The sequence below is a fragment of the Cibotium barometz genome, chromosome 56 (assembly GCF_041138505.1).
Source record: "Cibotium barometz isolate CiBa-2024 chromosome 56, ASM4113850v1, whole genome shotgun sequence".
NCBI classification, from domain to species: Eukaryota; Viridiplantae; Streptophyta; class Polypodiopsida; order Cyatheales; family Cibotiaceae; genus Cibotium; species Cibotium barometz.
In genome coordinates, this window is record NC_141101.1 from 21,228,138 (window position 1) to 21,237,017 (window position 8,880).

The following is an 8,880-nucleotide window of genomic DNA, read 5'->3' on the forward strand; positions in this document are numbered from 1 at the left end:
AAATGTATCATTAAAGGGAAGATAGGTGTCATGAAGACATGCTCTAGATGTCACTAAAGCTTTGTACAAACATAAAAAAGATGTGAGAAAGCAAATTGGTATCGAAAATTTTGAAATTTAAACCAAAAAAAACTATAAGAAATTTGGGAAATTCTTAGAGATTAAAATGTTTACAAATATAGGAAAACATTACAAACATTATAAATATAGAAAAACATTATTTAAAATAAATTATAATTGAGTGTGTATATCTACATGTATACTTTTAAGCCTGTGCATATATATATATATATATATATATATATATATATATATAGAGAGAGAGAGAGAGAGAGAGAGAGAGAGAGAGAGAGAGAGAGAGAGAGAGAGAGAGAGAGAGAGAGAGAGAGAGAGTTTTTATTTGATATAATTGAGTAAACTAAAATAAATCTTGTGATCAATCAAGATATATAATGAGTGCACATGTATGTTTCTTTAATAGTTTCACGCACCTTGGTTTGTGTGTGTGTGTGTGTGTGTGTACACCCCCACACACACACACACACACACACACATACCACTTCGTAGGTTATCATGGTTTTGCCTGTCTGATCTACTATAAGGTGCTTTGCCATCTTACCCGTCACTTGAATGGGCACCTATCTTTTATAAGACATTGTTGAAACATATAAATCAACCTTACCACATAAGCTTAATATTAAATAGGGAAGTCTAAGGACTTTGTGTATATATTTTCTTAAGACTAGTAATAGATGTTGGATCATTTTTAAGTTTTGTGTGGCCTAGTATTCTTCGTGTTAATTGAGATGGATTTGAGGAGAATGAGAGTGCATAACTAAGAAAGGTGAGAGCTATGGTGGATGAAAGATGGAACAAGACACGCTTAGAGCATAGTGCTGATACTAATGAAGATAAACAAGATATGGATTAGGGCTAATCACATACTCACATTTTTTTGCATTAAGAAAATGAGTTTAATACATCCATTTATAGCTCTCATAGAGCTCTTATCCACATGCTTCATGCACCCTTGTGCTATCCTTGTGTTCATAAATGCCCACATGCCTTGTGCACCCTTACACTTTCCATGTGTCTACTTTCTGACCATTGACTCCCTTTTACATTCATCCATTCACATCCTCTACTAAACTTAGCCTTCATCCATTCTAATTCCATGCCATCCTAAGCTCCATCTTCCTTGCTTCCACATACATGTGCCCTATACATGACATGACGGGCACCATATTGTAAGACCCCCCCTTGGTACCCAAATGGGTCTCATCCCAAGAAGGTAATGTGACATAAATAGACATGACATTTGCCTCCCATTAAATGACATTTCCCCCCTCTTAATGGATACACACACATACATCACTTAGCCTACATCATCGATTGGCTAGAGGTTATTACATCAACATGATATGACTTTATGGACATGAACATAGACATCATCACATCCACATACATATGCGCACATCTTCACCAAGGTTTGCCCAATCCCCAGGTTGACATCGACATAAGATATGACATAAAACATCATCACACCTAGAAAAGGTGCTCTTTTGGAGCGTCCTCACGAGTTGCTTCCACCATTAAGTTACTTTTTTGCTTCTCCTTTTACCAACAATTCTTCTCAAGGTGGCCTACCTTGCCACATGCATCACATACAAGCTTGGGCTTGTTTCGATGACGACATTGGGCCATTACATGCTCATCCTTCCAAAATGATTACATTTGATGTTTTATTTGTTAAAGAATGCAGTCTCCTTGCTGCTTGTTGAGCTTTATTGTGGACCTTTTAGTTTCTTATCTTCTTCAAACGAAGAGGATTCAACACTTTCAAGAGTAAGATTTGGAAGATTAGCAAGAGTTGTTACCACTGAGGAAAACTCTCGAGGCATGCTCTTGATTAAGATTACAATTGCAGCTTTCTCATCCATGGGTACCTTGATACCTGCAAGCTGCATCATAATGCTCTTCATCTCTCCTACATGCTCAACAAATGAGTCTTTGAACTCCATATCAAGCTCGTAGAACTGTATTTTCAGATTTATTTCTAATGCTTCTTTGGCATGCTCCTTGTTTTGTTGATATGATGAATGATGTTATCCCCAAGACTTGACCCAATGATGGCCATGGCTTTTCTATCCTTTTTTATCCATGCCTTGACTTCATCATCACTCCCTTCATCAAGCTCATCTCCATTTACTACCCCCCCAGTTCCTTTTGCATGAGTAGATACATGACCTTTTTTTGCCATGCATGAAATCCTTCACCACTAAAATTGTTCACTAAGGTTTGAGTGGCCATGGCTCAATGAGGAAATTCTTACCGAGATTTTAATTGAATCTCAGCAGTGTCTAATCCTCTTACACTTTGGCAATGTGTGTGCATAGTGCATTAACTTGTAGTACATGGGAAATGAAATACTTGCACTAAATTGAGCTCATAACCAATTAAAGGAGTGCTTGTGGATGTTTAACATTTGGAATGTGCAAATTCTATATACTAGGCACATGAGTGCACTAGTAATGATGCTTGTAATATGCTTGAAGTATAAGTAGTTACTTGAGTGTTTAAAAAGATGTAACTGAAATAATGGGTAATGGTATGATTATGCACTTTAAAACACATTCAAGGAGCTCCCTTAAAGATCTAGATTAGGGATTAATGACAAGATTGAGTTTGTTAAATCTAAAATCCAATATACCTTGAAGAGGCTCCTTGTTGGATTGCGTACCCAGCCCTGGTTCAATGGCAATTGCACACAATAGGAGCATCCATTTGGGACAAACTATTGGGAGCTTGTGGGAGACTTAGGGGCGTAGGTTTTTAGTTGGTGAATTATCCCAGAGAGGCCTCAGACGATGCACGCTAGTCGGAATAGCAGAGAAACATGCAATTCTACAGAGGTGGTCGTTTTCAAGATCGATGGCGTATTCTGTTCCTAGAAATAATGGGTAATGGTATGATTATGCACTTTAAAACACATTCAAGGAGCTCCCTTAAAGATCTAGATTAGGGATTAATGACAAGATTGAGTTTGTTAAATCTAAAATCCAATATACCTTGAAGAGGCTCCTTGCTGGATTGTGTACCCAGCCCTGGTTCAATGGCAATGGCACACAATAGGAGTATCCATTTGGGACAAACTATTGGGAGCTTGTGGGAGACTTAGGGGCATAGGTTTTCAGTTGGTGAATTAGCCCAAAGAGGCCTCAGGCGATGCACGCTAGTCGGAATAGCAGAGAAACATGCAATAGCAGAGAAACATGAATTAGCCCAGAGAGGCCTCAGGCGATGCACGCTAGTCGGAATAGCAGAGAAACATTCTATAGAGGTGGTCATTTTCAAGATCGATGGAGTATTCTGTTCCTAGAAATAATGGGTAATGGTATGATTATACACTTTAAAACACATTCAAGGAGCTCCCTTAAAGATCTAGATTAGGGATTAATGACAAGATTGAGTTTGTTAAATCTAAAATCCAATATACCTTGAAGAGGCTCCTTGCTGGATTGTGTACCTAGCCCTGGTCAATGGCAATGACACACAATAAGAGCATCCATTTGGGACAAACTATTGGGAGCTTGTGGGAGACTTAGGGGCGTAGGTTTTCAGTTGGTGAATTAGCCCAGAGAGGCCTCAGGCGATGCACGCTAGTCGGAATAGCAGAGAAACATGCAATTCTATAGAGGCAATCGTTTTCAAGATCGATTGCGTATTTTGTTCCCAAAAATGTTAAGCCCAGTGTTGGGGATTTTGAATCCTTCTTCTTTAGCTTTAATTTTAATCAAATTTCAAGTCATTTGGTGCACTGTAGCTCCCGTGAGAGAGGCAGATAAACAGAGCATGGTCCAGGAGCTTCTTCATAGCTTCAATGATGAATGGTATTAGTGATTAATGGCATGCCTAATCTAGCTTGGGATGAATGAGTGATAATGAGGGAGGCCTAGGATCTTGTGGGGTTCTGATACCATGTTAATTGAGATGGATTTGAGGAGAATATGAGTGCATAACTAAGAAATCTGAGAGCTATGGTGGATGAAAGATGGAAGAAGACATGCTTAGAGCATAGTGCTGATACTAATGAAGATAAACAAGATATGGATTAGGGCTAATCACATACTCGCATTAAGAAAACAAGCTTAATATATCCATTTATAGTTATCATAGAGCTCTTATCCACATGCTCCATGCACCCTTGTGCTATCCATGTGTGCATAAATGCCCACATGCCTTATGCACCCTTGCACTTTCCATGTGCCTCCTTTTTGACCATTGACTCCCTTTTACATTCATTCATTAACATCCTCTACTTACCTTAGCCTTCATCCATTCTAATTTCATGACATCCTAAGCTCCATCTTCCTTTCTTCCACATACATGTGCCCCATACACAACATGACGGGCACAATATTTCAACACTAATCCACCTTAGCAAAGAAAGAAGCTTTGGAACATTGAAATGAGCTAACTAAACGCACGTGTGACTGGAGGAACAAGAGAACTCATTGAGGAACAAGAGATGAGCCATGGTCCTTTGAGCCGCCCTAGATTCACCAAACTGACTCTATAAACATAGCCATCAAGTTTGTGAAAACTTTATTAAAGTACCCTACCTATGGGAAAAAGTGTAGGAATGAGAATAGGACAAAGAACCTTAAGATTTTCTCCTGTAGCCAATGACATCTACTCTTATGACATGTAAGTGATCAACCTTGTAAAGTGGAGATGGAATCTTTATTTTTTACTTAACCTTTGTAACTTTGTTCTCTTCTCCATCTAAAACATTTAGTGTTGACTCCATCACATTGTTATATTATTAGAAAATGTCTCATTAAGTTAAATTTTTTGCTTTTGATTGGTATGTATACTAGCCTTGACTTCACAAAGATGTCCATGAATGGTGCAAAAGTTGTGAAATGTGCCAAGTGTATGGGTGCCGATAGTTGGTTCCCGGGCCCTTGAATCCTATTCCAGCATATGGTCCATTTGAAATGTGGGGATTGGATTTTGTGGGTCCACTCCCTCATTCATAAGGGAAGTATTATATTCTTGTGGCTCTACAGATTATTGAGCTAGGTTAGTTGAAGCAAAGGCTATAGTCAACAATAAGGTGGCATCATTTCTCATGGAATGTATATGTGCCTATTTTGGGTGTCCACTATAAATCCTTATAGATGAAGGAAGATCTTTCAGGAATGAATTGATTGAATCTTTGCTACGACGATTAAAAGTTAATCATTCTATGTCAACTCCTTACTATCCCCAATAAAATGGGTTAGTGGAAAGACTAATGGTTTTCTTTGTGCATCTTTAGCTAAGCTAAATTATATAAATAACTCAAACTATTATGTGTTTAAAAATACACATGTAAAAAAAAGACTTGTATATTACCTTAGACATTTTGTTTGCATATTTTTGCTAGATTTCTTTGGGTGCTTTCTTCTTTTTATCAAATCTAGCCATTGCATCCATGGTCTCCAAAATTTGGGCCAACTTAGCATTCACTTCTGATTGATTTTCAACCTAAAAGAGAGAAATGTTTTAAAAAAGAGCCTTGACACAATGGTAATATTGTCTACATTAAAAACAAACTTGTGAACCCATTCCCTTTGTTGTACCTAGTATACCAACTTAGCTAAATCATCTCATGTTAATGGATACCATGTGTTAGTTGTCAGAGTCAAACTAGAGTTTTTACCTTATCTGAAGGAAGATCTCTAAGGTATGATTCCATATCACACTTGAAAATGTTGGAAGCATTCACCAACACATCCTTGAGATTTGATAGGATCCCACCATGCTCATTAAGGCTTTCCAATAAGAATTTTCCAATAAGAAAAGACAAGATATAAGCATCTTAATCATACATGAAAACATAATTAGAAGACTAAACAACACTAGAATTAATCATTTATTCTCGGCAAGCCGGCTAAAAATGAAATTTCACTAACTTGCCTAGGATTAATCATGGTGCACACCACCTTGATATGCATGCTCTTGGTTTCTCTATAGTAGTCAGAGATCACCGACATCTAAGACATAGTACAATGATTTTCTTCCCATACATTAAACATGTGATTTTTCATGAAACCATAAGATGGGCTTCTACAAATCTCTTCTTCAAACTCCCTACCTATCTCAAGCCAACATGCATCTCATTTTGACATCATATCATCTTTGCTAGGAAGCTACTTACCATCATGTGAGAACACACTAAGACAATGAATGTTCCTTTCTCAGGAACATATCCCTCATATTGAAATGAGATCTTCAATGCAAACATATTCTCCCGAAAACCTCTCACCAAAATGATAAAGTTGGCATAGTTGTATACAAGGGCATGTGGTAGGATCAAAGACTGCACCTAAAGATTGCATCTCCACCTTTGACCATATCTATGTCCTTGTCAGTCTCTGAACTAGCTCAATAGGAACTATTGCCACCTCTCCCTTTGGCACAACATCCAAAGACCTCTTTGTAGTAGTTTTTGTGGGGTAGGGTTAACTGAGCATCTTTTGTTGTATTCTTTTTTGGGTACCATTTTGATTTGTGCATAAATGCAAAACAAGTATTGACAAGTTACACAATGATAGCTACATATAACCCACCTACATTTTGATAAAAAATACAAAGTAGATAAAAAGAAAAAAAAATCATGATGGGTAGGTAAAAAAGAGGAAAGAAGGGGGACGTGCCACTGGTGCAACCCACCCAAGCCTTTTATGTACCTCAACCTCAAGGGGTTAATTATGTATCATGGGTAGTGTTGATTCAAGTTGTGAAGCACATGTTGATGATGAAAGGAATCCTCACACTGCTTAGACCAATGGACATATTCCCAATCAAGTGAAGGTATAATGTTCTCATATGTTCATGGGAAGGCCCTTAACTTACTCTTACTCTTAGAGGAAGCCTTATAAAATAACTTTATATTACATAAACACTTTGGCAAGAAATTATTATGCTAAGGTTTAACATTCTACTTCTTACAAGAGGAGGTATACTGTGCTCATATGTTCTCATATGTTCATGAGAAGGCCCTTAGAGGAAGTTATTATAAATGCTGTGCTAATACAAGACTTGCAGAATCTAACTAGGGAGGATTATAAAGCATATTAGTCATTATAAAACTGTAATTAAATAACAGACATAATAGCATAACAAAGCTATGGTGATAAAGCAAAGAGACTCGACACATTTCTATTAAACATTGAGCCTATAATGGCAAGCCCATAATCATGGCCTTGTTTGAAGGAAAAGCGGTGGAGAGAAACTAGGACGGTGGAGATGATTTTGGCAAGTACAAGATGTGCCTCTTGTATCCTTTAATAAGGATAAAAGGCTAAAGTAAAAGTATGTCTCATCATTTGACTCTTAATGAGATAATGTGAAAATAACCTTAGGAGACCAAACACATGTTTGGAGCATTATTTCTAACACCCTCCCATGAACCAAATATGGGAAAAGACAAAAAAAAAAAGGCTAAGATGACCTAGACTTGAATGTCCTCCCACAATCAAAGGTAGCTACAAAGCTTGAGATACAATGGTTATGATGACCAAGGTGAGGACCACAAACAAAAGTGGTTGTCTCACAAAGAAAGATGTCCATGTGAAAGATGGTACATCAAAGCAAAACCTTGATTTACAATGCCATAAAAAAAGTACCTAAGCATAAACAAATAAAAAGATGTGAGAGTAGAATGGGCCAAGTCCATCAAAAGGCATAATGCTCATGGGTGGCCTTCAATGGAGAGTCTTCTTCTTTATTCTCTTCTGCAAGATAGGCTTTTTGGGCCTTCTTCTTTGCATAACAAAACTCCTCAAGATGTCCTAGTTTGCCGCAAAAAGTGCAATTGAAGATTTTCTTGGTTTGCGGAGTGGCTTTCAAGGATGAGGATTGCCCTTTGACAAAATAATCACCATCAACATGGTACTCACTCTTCTTTAGAATCCTCTTCTCTTCTTCCAAGAGAGAAGCTTCAATGTCGATGAGGGATGGAGTTGGAAGATTTAAAAGAGTTGTTACAAGGGTTGAATATTCATCAAGATGTGACACAATCTTAATCAACACAATAATTTTATCATCATCTTCTATTTCCTTCTTATTTCCTATGAGTTGTGTTAAGAGGCTTTTAAAATCATTGATGTGGGCAAGCATAGTAGTTGTGGGGTTCTTTTGAAGCCCAAAGAATTTCACTTAGGAGACTAATCTTGGAGTGTTTACATGTAGCACCAAATAGTTTGTCTCTAGAGTTTCCCATGCATCTTGAGCTGTATCACAAGTGTAAATGTGATGTACAAAAGTGTCATCCAATTTTTCCCCTATATTTCCTATTGCCTTATCATTCTTTAAATCCCATTGTGCACTACTCTCTCTAGTAGTAAGTCTTTCCTCTTTCCCTTGCACAATGTTCCACAAGTCCTTTTTTATGAGATTAAATTTCACCTTGGTTTGCCAAGTGTGAAAGTTCTCCCCTCTAAACTTTTATGTCATCTCAATAGGAGCCATAGCAAGGTCTTACCACTTGTAAGAGAAAGGGCAGTGTCATCTCACTAGGAGCCATAGCAAGGTCTTACCACTTGTAAGAGAAAGGGAAGTGTCTCTAATGCTTCACAAGCTCAATTAAGCTGACAGAAAAAAAAAGACGCAAGTGAAAAATAATTCCCGCAAGAAAGTTAATAACCCGTGTCTTCTTTTATATTCCCTATCCCATACAAATGAAGGTTTGATGCAAGATAAGGACCCAGTCCTATTTTAATGGCTTCTTTATAGTACCAGGGTTTCTTTGGATTCCTCAGCTTTCTAGGTGCCTTATTAATGCTTCTTCAACAGCAGGTAGCTTCTCTCTCCTAGAGGTTACTTCATGTG